The sequence below is a fragment of the Alligator mississippiensis genome, chromosome 9 (genome assembly GCF_030867095.1).
Source record: "Alligator mississippiensis isolate rAllMis1 chromosome 9, rAllMis1, whole genome shotgun sequence".
NCBI classification, from domain to species: domain Eukaryota; kingdom Metazoa; phylum Chordata; order Crocodylia; family Alligatoridae; genus Alligator; species Alligator mississippiensis.
The window spans coordinates 62,943,146-62,955,197 of NC_081832.1; the positions used below are offsets into that span (position 1 = coordinate 62,943,146).

Here is a 12,052-nt window from a genome sequence, read left to right on the forward strand (position 1 = left end):
AAAAAAATACAAGTGGCCCAAAACTTGACCTGAATTTTTTTCCTTAATTATGTTTTACTGAGTGATACCAAAACGCAACAAAACTTTTTCTAAGTAAACAGTAACTGCACTTACTCAACAAGTTACTGCTATGCTTAGACCATATTTTGTTTTCAATCTCTGCACAAACCTCCCACTTTTCAGGAGATCTGACTCCATAAAATAATGTGATTGTATGACGACTTCTTCAGCAGCCATAATTAACACTGCAGTTTTGCAAAATTAGAGTAACATCCCTGCTATCATCTGTGTCATAGGCCATTTATACTTAGATTCTGATTTTTTCACCAGAGGTTTAAAGTATTCTTATCATTTATATGTAGGCAAGCATGTATATCAGCAAATAGTTTTTCAGCTCACAAAGTTTGTGTTTCTGTTTTGTTTTGCTTTAAAGGCTTTCAAGGATATTAGCTACAGTCTGAACATTGGGAATGAATATTGTCTGGAGCTTGTATCTAAATGCCTATTTGAAATAGCATAGCATAATAAAAGAAGTGTTGCAAACTTGTGCTGGAACTCTGTTCAAAGCCAAGCTAGTAACTGGGCCAAAAATTTCCTACGAAAAATAAAAACAGAATCATTGAATCATCTGCAAAAAGCTGCATCAGCAATGGAAGCTTAACTCAGCAACAGGGTATTTAGCTTTGTTCACACAATAATTACATCACAAAGAAGGATATGAAGGATTTCAAGGGAGCATAGCCATTACTTTAAAGGCACAAGAATAAACAGATGACATCATGGCCAAAAAAGGAACCATTGGAGAGCAAAACAAATAGTGTTACAGCATTGAAATGACTCTGTTTGGTGGTTAGATGAAATGCTTTGCATTAGTCAGCTGAATTGAAAACATAATCAAACAGACTAAATTGAAGACAGCCCCATGAAACTGTGAGAGCCAAACTGAGCTATGTGAGACATGTACAACATAAATCAAATATGGAATTTCAGACTCCATACACAGTGGTGAATAACTTATCATGACCTTATATGATTCGTAATTTTATATAAAAGAAATCCTGGAAAAGCAGAAGATCTGAGAAACTTATATCATGTGAGCATTCAGGTGAGTAGCTTTTTACTTTGTGTCTCAAATGATTAAAACACCTTTGAAGTGAGCTTAGCTACAAGGTGAAATGCTTAAGTTGTTTACAAGTTAATATGTAGAGGCCCTGCTAATAGCTGACCTAAATGCAAATCTGAGGCCATCTGACAAATATAACAACATAAACTATGTGTCATGCAAATTTTTGAAAATAAGACTTTTTCTGTGTTTGCCTGCTTGCTAAGATATTTAGAGTCTGATTTTCTCTAACTTACTTTACTGTCAACCAAGAATAATTCTGTTCAGGTCAATGGCCTTACACAATTGCAAAGTAAGTGAGAGGACGATTCAGGTGTTTGTGTGCTCTAAGTTCTACTCTTAGCAGCAACAGCAGTCACGGAAGGTGGTAGCACCCCCTTCTAAGATAAGTTGGGTGAACAAACAAGAAAAACATGCTGAACATGTAAACCCAAACCTATAGGAGGAGCTATAGCCATTATCTCACTCTGCTGGTGCTTCCCCCTCTCCCATTTCATTTGACATTTCTGAGGTTGAGCTACGTTCCAGATTTTAATCTGTGAGAGTGGACTGGAGATACATGGCTTCCATAATATTGTATAGACAAGTAAAAAAGTATGAAACAAGGATGGACTGGTGCTATGGGGTTGTGTTTGCATAGTTTATTGTGATGATATATACCCGTGTAGTACATAGAGTCCAACCACTCTTGAATACTCCAATATAAAATGTTTTTCTTCTACTGTATTTATCCACTTAAAAGTAAAGTGATTTTGATATTGGTACAATGTAAAGAGAACTCATGGCAGAAGGAAAGGGACTTCCAAACAGTGACTGGAGATGGTAGAGGAAGACTTTCACTCACTTGGCTCCAGCTCCTGGCCGTGTCTCAACAGTTGCTGGTCTCAGGACTTTTTGTAGCAGGATTCCAGTAACACAGAAGTCATTATTAACATTGGCCCTAACTGATATCGTTGTTGGAAGACAATAGCAAAGAACTAAAAAAAAGTGGCAAATGACTGAAGTTGTTTCCCATGTGATCCCTTTAGGGCAGGGGTTTTCAACCTTTTTTAGTAAGTGTACCCCCAGTGGCTGGATGTGGAGTGGGGGGGGGGGTGGGGGAGGTGGTAGCAGCTGCCACATGCAAGCTTTCCCCACCATGTCCAGCCAGCCAGGTAGTGCCTGTGCAGCCCACAGAGGAGTGCTGCTGCCCTCACCCTGCCCCGGCCCCGCTCCTGGGAGGCGGCGGTGCGGGGTGGTGGATGGAGGCGCTCCGTCCCCACCCGTGCACATGTATCCCCTAGAGCCTTCCCAAGTACCCCTGGTTGACTCCCCCTGCTTTAGGACACAGATGGAATATGTTTGTGGCGGAAAAGTAGTGACACTGGGTAAGCCTGCATTGGCTTAGACAGTCAATTTTCACAGATAGGTCAGGAAGTTTATACCTACATCAATACAGATATTTATTGCTAGTCTGATCTAACAGAGCTTCGTTGAAGCACTTGAAATCATACCAGCTGAGGAAACCTTAAAACCTCAGCTAGATGATAGAAAAGGGGGGAAAAATCACAAATAACTTATTTGCTGAACATAATTCAGCCATCCATAGAGCTGGGATATTTAATGCCATATCTCAGTTAAGGAGAGTCTTCTGCCTGGCTTGGTGTGTAGCTCACTAGGCTATGATTAAGAATGAATGAATTCGTGGCTAAACTTTTATTTGTGACTTACGGCAGCCAAAACATTTAAAGCATTTCTTAATTTTACCTATTAACCACAAAATGTTGTTTCCCCCAAGGAAAAGAAGTGGAATAAAGTTATAAAAATATGCAAGCTGTTTAGAAATCGTCAGTCACTTACTGTATTTCATTTCATTCCCTTGCAGAATCCTTATTGATATACTGCAGTTCAATAGGTGACTGGCAGCTTTGATTTTTATTTTCTGATCTGACTTTAAACAGAAATTTGACATACAATAAGCACATTTTGAAACATTATCTTTGCTATAAGACAGCTTCTAATGACACTGCTGTCCTGTCATAGGGCATCAGAAAAGAATCACACCCCAGCCTTCTCAGAAAGTCATTTGTGACACAGGATGTCCCAGTTACTATAAAAAAAAATGTTGAAAGCACTTCATTCTCCCTTCCTTTGATTTTTATTAGTTTAGCTCCAGGTCCTTTCTGAGTAATTATACTGTTTGCTTCATGTCTTGCTTTTATAATGACTAATATAAAAATATGTGTACAAGCAAAGGGAAGCTTATTACCAAATGATTTACAATTAGGATCCATTAAGGTAATTATTTTAATAAATGAGAATTAGTCAAATATAGCCATAAACAAAGCTATGGCAGATATTAACAATGGCCAACACAGAGAGGGAAGTGGGTTAAAGAGAAGGAGTTGGGCACATGGAAACAGGGAGATGAAAGAGATGTAAAGTGATTAAAGAGAAATACCTGGGACATTTGAAAAAAATATTAATTAGGGTTGGGCTGAGCTGGACATATTCAGCCTGTAAGTCACTTCTGGAGATTCTTTCCTCAGATCCACCTATTCCAACACAGATGAGGTTCAATGATTTAACGATTCAACTTCCAAGACTATGCCTATTCATGCCCATCAAGGCTCCCCATTATTTCCTTATGTGATGACATCAATGAGGTTCAAAAAGATTTCAGAGAACAAAAACAGACTAAATTCCTCCAATTTCACTTTAATACTGGGAAGTAACTCCAGTTTGCTTATACCAGCATCAGTAAAATGGGAATCTGGTCCTAATTACAAAGGTGAGACTTCAGTGGTTTACTCTAGATTTACATCACTGAGCCGGAAATCATAACATAGTACAAATGCCATTTATTAATGTTTCTGGATCTGCTAACATATCCCTGTCAATGCTTATGCTTTGGAAGGAGGAAAGGAGATTTCTCTCTAAATGACCTTGGCAACTCCAGGTGGAACAATTTGCAGACAATTTACAGCCATACATGTGCAAGATGTTCACACGGAAAATTATGGGCTGATACACTTCCTTTAGTCAATGTTACTGTAACCCAGCCCTTTCCAATCTGCTTCTGACTATATTATGACCATCTGGTTGAGTCATCATCTTGTCAAATGCCATTGGGTTTTGCAACAAGGTTGTTGCTTCACTTGAACACTGCTAGTGAAGAGGTCTCTGTCCCAATGTTGATGTGTGTGAGATGCAGGATTTAGCAGGTTGGAGAATTTAAATGGAAGACTGAGACCTAGGAGTTTCTGACTAATTATCTACTCTATATTTCATTACATAAGCAAAACTATGCACCACTTTCTGTTAAGGGTTCTGGGTAGTGTAGTTCCAACCGGCAATTTCCTGTACTAAGTAACAGTATAATTAGGACTCCCATTGGAACAAAACACTATGAGTACATATTATTATATTACACCATTATAAAGTTCACTCATTAAATCTAACTTACACAACAAGCACATTTTGAGCAGGTAATTTCCCATTCACTGCTTTTCATTTAATTATTTTGATGAGGAGCAAGGAAAGACTAATGCCATTCACAGCCCTGTTCCAAGTTTAAGTTGTTGAACCTTTGTATTTTCATTCTCATAAGTAGCCACATTCAGATAGGTAGCACTGTTAATGGGTAATTTGCTATTTGTGCAGGTACTACTTGACATGATAAGTCTTTAAGCTCACAGGAGAACAAGCAAAAAGTGAGAATAATATAAGAGGGGAGTAATAATAAACTGCAAGCAGCAGAAATGGCATGTGTCTTGCCTGACTTTTGCAGTTTGTCTGCGTATCATTTCTGGTTATAGGCAAGAGCCAGTCAAGTTCATTAAAATCAAAAGGAAGTCCTTTAGCCCCCAGATTCCTGTCATTTCATTTGAAGAGAAGGCCTCTGGCATGTAACCAGATATCTTCCGGGTTTTAAGGCCTGCTGATCTTTGCCTTTAGATTTCTGGACAGTATTAATTTACATAGGCCAGAAAACAAGCGTGGAGCTCTTTGCCCTATTGGGTTACACGCAAAGAGCACCAATAAACTTCCTGATGTAACTAATAAAGGAAATTGGGAAGGAAGGAACAATCTATCCATTATCGATAGGATAAAAGTTGCAAGAATTAGGCAAATTAAGTACGTGAACAAACTAGTTAAAAAGAAACCATGAGCTGCACTTGATTTTACACTCTGGGCACCACTCCATTTATAAGCTGGCAGCAGAAGAGAGAGAGAAGGCAAAGAAAGCACATCATTTTCCTTTTTTTTTTTAATTAAAAAAGAAAAAAGTTACCCATTTTTAAGTGGGAGAGATGGAGACCTGCCATCCCTTATAATGTAAACACTCTGCAAGACTCCTTCCATGGACTAATGGCAAATTAGCTCACCACACTTCTTGTGCCATCTATTTAGATTCTTACTTCTAGTGTACTCTGATGTCATCCACATCTTGCTGTAGTCCCCCATGAAAAGAACAGAAGTCAGCAGTAAAAGGGTGTAACTTCTACTGACTCCAATGAGAATAGTGCCCATTAGTTTCAACCTTGAATTTGGCCCATAATGGACATTATATGAGTACAAGACTTTTTTTGCAAAAGAAAATAACCCTCCTCTATCCTGCTTGTTTCTTCTGTGGTTGAATATTAATCCACCTATGTGTTTTAGAACAGCTCCGTTGATCCTTCCCTTTTCTACCAATAAATGAACATCTTTCAGTCACATTAATAGATCTGATTAATATCAAACTTTTGGTGACTCGGGGCTGGCCTGTCCGATCCTGTGGAACCTGCAGCCAAAGGGGGCCCCACAGCCAAGGGACCCCGCAGAGCTGGGCAGAGAGGCCGTGCCACCCCCCCCCCCGCGTTTGGCAGTGGCTGCCGCATTTGCAGTATAGTCCACCCACCCGCCCAGGAGGTTGGATGTTTGTTTAACTGTTCCAGCAGGAAATTCTTGCCGCCACCCCTCCCCCTGCATCCGGTGTGCTGGGATGTTCATTGACTGGCGTAAATGTGCCGTGGGATAGGAAAGGGGGTCCCGCACAGGCTGATTTGCCCTGGGCCCTGCACTCTGCTACAGTCATCTCTGCTGATGGATTGGGGGGCCCAAAACTATATCTTGCAGGGGGCCCTAAAAAATTGTGGGTGGCCCTGTGGTGACCTATATATGTTTATTTCTTTTTGTGAAATGTAGAGCTTCTGGTTCCTTCTTGTCCTGAGTTTCCTAATAGGCAGATGGGTTTTTCCGTCAAGAAGCACATCTCACGTTCACACGCAATGCTTTCAAGGAAGGCAAAGAAAACTGAACTAGATAGAGGAGCAGACACGTGGCTCCCATCTGAAGTTATGGTTGAGTCTAAATTAGGAAAAGTAGTTGCCCATGTCTTTATGGTCTTTATTAAATGGGTATAATTAGTTGAATAAGTCCAATTAATGTTTCTGTACCGAGCTATTTAATTAAAAATATTAGAATTTGCATCATCCTATATACACCCAGGCTATGCTATTATGGTATAAGGCTTCACCATTACTATTATGACTCATTATTAGTACTCCAAGAGCATAAATATTAAAACATAAAAATACCTTCTGTAGCTGGGCTAGAAAACAAAGGCTCTATCTGCACAAATCAGGTAAGTAGACATAAAAGCATGTTACAAGGCGCGTTCTCAGTTCAGAAAATTGTGAGCATCTAAGCATGTGCCTAAATTTAAGCCCATGGTTAAGTGGTTTGCTGGTTGAGGGGCCTAGTAGAGGAGTTTTCTTTCTGCTGATTCACATGCCAATTTTTAGCTTTCAGCAGCAGGTTTGGAATCAGAAAAACTGTTTATTATTCAACCCTCGGTTCCAAAGCAAGGAAAACACTGTTTATAAGAAACTTCAAAAGCCTGTGTCACAGATATCAAGTCCATATTCTATGTGCCTTTGCCAAGTCAAATTAGGTTATTTTACTTGATATTAAGTTTGACAAGCAAAGAGACTGTGAAAACCAGAATTCCAACTGGGCGTGCCTCTTGTAATTCAGTAAATTTTTTAGTGTTAAAATCTCAACAGTAGCCCTATTCTTTACACTCAGATTATATTACTGTCTGTATTTATCTTGTCTGGAAATTTACCTTCTTGTATCCTAGACATCTTCTAATATTCATATTCTTCAGGAATGTGAACAACACCAGTAGACTTTGTTTTGGCTAGCAAACTGGTCTTACCACATGCAGATGTCTCTGAAGCCTTGGTTTATGTTTACCTGAATAGATTATGAATTCTATTATTATGCTAATTCTTGGGCATGATAAATATATTAGATTTTGTGCTTGTCGGCAATAAAAAACATTCCTTCTAGCACACGCATCCACTAGGGAAAAATTACAAATCAATTTGTATATTAGTAATGGCAGGGCAGATAATTAAGCCAAAAAATTAATAATATGGTAAGTTTAAACAAATGCAAGATTGCACGATACGCTCTCTGTGGACTGAAGTGTTGGTGCCTTGCTGTCATTAATTGAACATTAAAACTTTCAACCCATACCACTTATCCACAGAAAGCTCTCACTAACTTTTCGAGCTGTGTGTGGAAACAGGATCAGGATTTTCAAAAGATTTTTGTGGTCCCAGATTTCAGTGAATGCCCCCTAGAAGTAATCGGTTCTAGTTTTGTCCTCCATCTATAAGTCAGTTGTTTCACAGTGGTATCATAGTTAGCGGTCTGATGCATACCTGAACTGGTATCAACTTGTGCGTCATCTTTGTAATTTTTCTACATAAGTGTCCGTACAAATCTAACAAGGACACATAATAGATATTTCACATGGATACACACAAGGGATAGTTGTTTAAGCATGGTCTGGCTCATTTCCAGTCTCAACAGCTATTGCTTCCCCTTGGAACATATTATTCTACGCTCATCACAGTATCTGATATTACCCACTATTTAAGTCAAGATACCGGACCAGGTATACCATTGGTCTTGTTCAGTCTTCTTTAGTTTCTCTTTTGCATGTTCTCCCTGTCATTTTGTACCTGGACACATGCTATAAACAAGTGCAGATGAGATGGCAGGGAAACGACCACGATTTTCTGGAATGTTATCATGCTATCTAAACAGCTTAGACTGAAGATCATTGGGTCATCAAAATCTTTGAAGCTCCAGGGGAGTGATTTCTTAGATGGTCTTTTGTTGATGGTCCCCTATTTGCTGGCTTACTAATTGAAGCAGGCCACTTTTCACATTTCCACATCCCAGCCAAACTGTGTTGTATGTGTATCATGATTATTCAACTTTGTCTGAAATCACATGACTCACAGTGAACCCTAGCTTAGTTAGACTGCTCTGGGATAATGTCCATCCAAGGGAGAAACAGAAGTTTCCTTATCCCAATTATGACTGTTGCCAAATACCCCGAGTCAGATTCTTTAGCTGGTAGAAATAAGCATGGCTCCAATGACTCCAGGGTTAACATTTTTAACAGTAATGTCTAACTTGTAGCTTTTGAAATTGCTTCTAGGATTAGATAAACCAGTTCTGCAAAAATGATGATTTTGTCCATGTTTTGAAAAACGGTCACCAACCAAATCTTTAATATTATATGGCAAGTTTAGTTAAGAATCCCTTGTCAACCCTCTCTGAAGCAGGAATTAGACAGAACGTATTTCCAGAATCATTCGAGCATCCTTGCCTATTCTTGTCCACAGTAGCAGGTTATCTCGGAGGAATAGTTTGATTTCATACAGTCCTCTGTTTCTAATACCTACAACATTATGTGGCTCTTTCCACAGCCAATGGCAGTAATATCTCATCTTTCAGGAGGATGAGCCAAACTCTTGCACAGTTTGACTCAGTCAGTTCTCCACTAGAAGTAGGAAAACTCACAAAGATAGAAGGCTTGATAGAGTTTGCAGAGTTCTGCAATCTAATAAAGAAGCCTGAACATCTCAAGCAATCAACCTACTTTGTGCTGTTGTTTTTTAGTGTTAGGAATCTGATTATTTGGAAAGTCTATTGGAATATGGTTTATTGCAGTATTTTGGTCTTTATGCTTCTGATCCTGGTGACAGCAATGTAGAAGCAGCACTTATCCACATTCTTCTATAGTATAAAAAACTAGCATGAAAATTTTCAGTCAGATCTGTTTTTCAAAATCATTTTCTCCCAATCCTACTAATGGGCTCAGGTTTTATGACGGGTTGCTGCCATGTTGTGAACACCAAGATGTTCAGAGGCAGGCTTGGGTCAAAGGAAAGATCAAAAGGGTTGCTTGTTCTGCACAGAACATAGGTCTAGAGTCTGTGTATATAAAGGTATTTACTCTTACACTCCTTTACTCACATGCAGCTCTTTATAAATTCAGTTCTCTTGGATTGTGCTCATCTCAGCTGTAGATAGACTCATGGAGCTTAAAAATACAGCTAGGGATACAGATGATACAGGGGCACCTTTGCCAAGTCTTCTGTCCTCTATTATGAAATGAAGTACGGCAAAAAAAACATTCTCTTGATCCCACTTCTGGGTATCCCTTACACTGAGGTTATTTTGCCAAAACATTGCTTTAGTACCAGATTATATCAAAGAAGCACAGAGCATCAGGACACTACAGCTAGGTACAGACATTCAAAACGCCTTGGATCGAGGAGGAATCGATCCAAGTTACATGGTTTTCAGTAAGCAGCATAATTTACATTGGTAGCAAACAGAGCACACATGCTTCCTTTGGTGTGAAGGCAAATTTTAGACCAGGTTCTGCCATTTTTAAACAAGTCTATATGTGCCAAACTTCTGTTCTGTTATGGGTATAAACTGGTTTCTGATCACATATACCAGTAAAAGTGTAATGTCTGTACCTGGTCTTCAATACCTGAAGCAAGAGGCCTTTTATCCCAGGAGGGAGAAAAATAAATAAATAAACTCTGAAGTCAACGTCGTATGAACATAAGAGCCTGTAGTTTTATAACGAAGTAGTAGGTCAGTGTGTGTAAATTTAACTGTCAGAGTTGCATACAATTTAATCAGTCCACATAAAAGACCTGAAAGTGCCGCTTTATTGACTTCTTAGTAAATGCAGTATGCATTACAAGACAGAGTCTTGTCTTACATCCTGGGGATAATGTCGCTGGTTTGGGATTCATAAATGAGGTCTGTACAGGAAGAGGGGATTATGGCAGCAATGCGAGAATTCGCCACAAGGAATATTTACAAGCTATAAATGCAGTTGTTAATTTCAGGTTATCAAAACCAATCATCGTATCTCAGTTCTCAAACAACATCTGATCATCATCATCACATCGGTAATCAGCCACTGAGGAATGAGCATTCAGCATAGCTGAATTCACTTAAGTGCATTGCACTCATTTCCTTCGTTAAATATGGAATTGTGACCACAATTAACAAGACAGTTCTTACTCAATACAAAGGGGGGATGGGAAGTGGTCTTTAAGATGGCCATGGAACTGTATGCATGGGTTGTAGGAAGCAGAAATGTGTTTGTGATTTGCCACAGGAGAGGGAAAAAAAAGAAAAATTGATTCCAGTTTTCAGCCTCTTAAATCAACATCAAGTTATCTGGACCTTGTATATCCTGAAATGGAAACAAAAGGTAACAAATCAACATATTTACAGATTTGTGACCTGTTTACAGTTCTATTGTGTGTTTAATAATCAGCTTTTTTAATTGTGGCCCAATAGTCCTACTATTATAAAGTTTCAAAATGTTAATTGTGTATTTTGTTTTTACAAAAGGGAGGAACAAACGCAATATCTGTAGTCAGGGACAGTGCAGAAAAGCACACTTCACACTTGGTAGAGCTAACCATCTCCCACCATAAATTCTGAACCAGCCAGAAAGAAAGATCACAAGTCAAGCTGGATTTACATGTGTGTTGCTTATGGCAGTAACCCGCTATCTTGCACTTCTCCAACACTGCCAACCTTCAGGCCATCTCATTAAAGAAATGTTCACATTGATCTTCAAGCACAAATCATCCAAAACTTGGTCCAGCCAATAGGGCTTTTACACTTCCCTTGGAGATAATAGTCTAAAAAATGAAGACAGCTGTAGTTTTCATGACTGATTGACTTCAGCTGAATAAACATCCCAACTTTTAACACCAAGACCACTGAACACTAGCTGTCAGAATTAAGACAGCTCATCTTAATTAATTCTGACCTGGCATCACAAGAAATGACAGGACTTGCTCTTGTACTACCAGCATAGCTCTTGCATAAATTCAGCAATGATAAGACATAATCAGCAGCTACATTTATTCCTTTTATTATGAAATTAGGCATAGCGTGCCTTTTTGTGTGTCCAGCTTTGAATGGATGTCAGGTAGCTACCTCGTATTTACTATGGCATTAGAATGGGCAGTTTCCCTAGAGTTGGTGATATATCTGTCCTTTCCATGAAACAGGATCATGTAAAATGTAAATTTAAACCTGTGAAAACATGATGAAAAATGTCCCACTATATGTTGGACGAAAGGATTTTTCTTCTTTTCTGGTGATTTTTCTATTACTCAGATTTCCACACTTTCCCAAACACTTGGAGAAAATGTTGAATCTTAAATGTCAAGCTTCATATCTTGACATTAACTTTCTCTTGCAATGGTCTGATTATTTGGTAGAAAGCTGACCCATAATCCAGTGGAAAAAATTGTAAAAACTGATAAAGGTTATATTCAGGTGTGAAAGAACTTATATTTTGAACAATTTCATCATTGGCTGTGCATAGGTCATTGATCTTTACCTGCATTTAAAGTTTTGCAAATCCTAAGCCAAATTCAAGAATGAGGCCAATGGAATTTCATCTCCCTGGTGATATGATTTTCCTTCCAGCCAATCAGCAACCTCAATTCAACTGAATCCCAAGTTACGGTATTTTGTCAGGAGTGGTATCAAGTGGCAATCAAGTGCTCTGATCGTGGTTGATGAGAAGTCACTATGTGGTTTTTGTCTTAG

At 38.9% G+C, this 12,052-nt stretch overlaps 1 long non-coding RNA gene across 2 annotated transcripts in view; it reads left to right on the forward strand.

Annotated features, from left to right (window-relative positions):
• Positions 1–730: 730 nt before the first annotated feature.
• LOC109280878 (uncharacterized) overlaps positions 731–12,052 on the forward strand; it is a 40,086-nt gene continuing 28,764 nt past the window's right edge. For both annotated transcript variants that reach the window (XR_009464398.1, XR_002087335.2), the window contains exon 1: positions 731–1,105. This is a non-coding gene — a long non-coding RNA (uncharacterized LOC109280878). The remainder of the gene's footprint in view (positions 1,106–12,052) is intronic.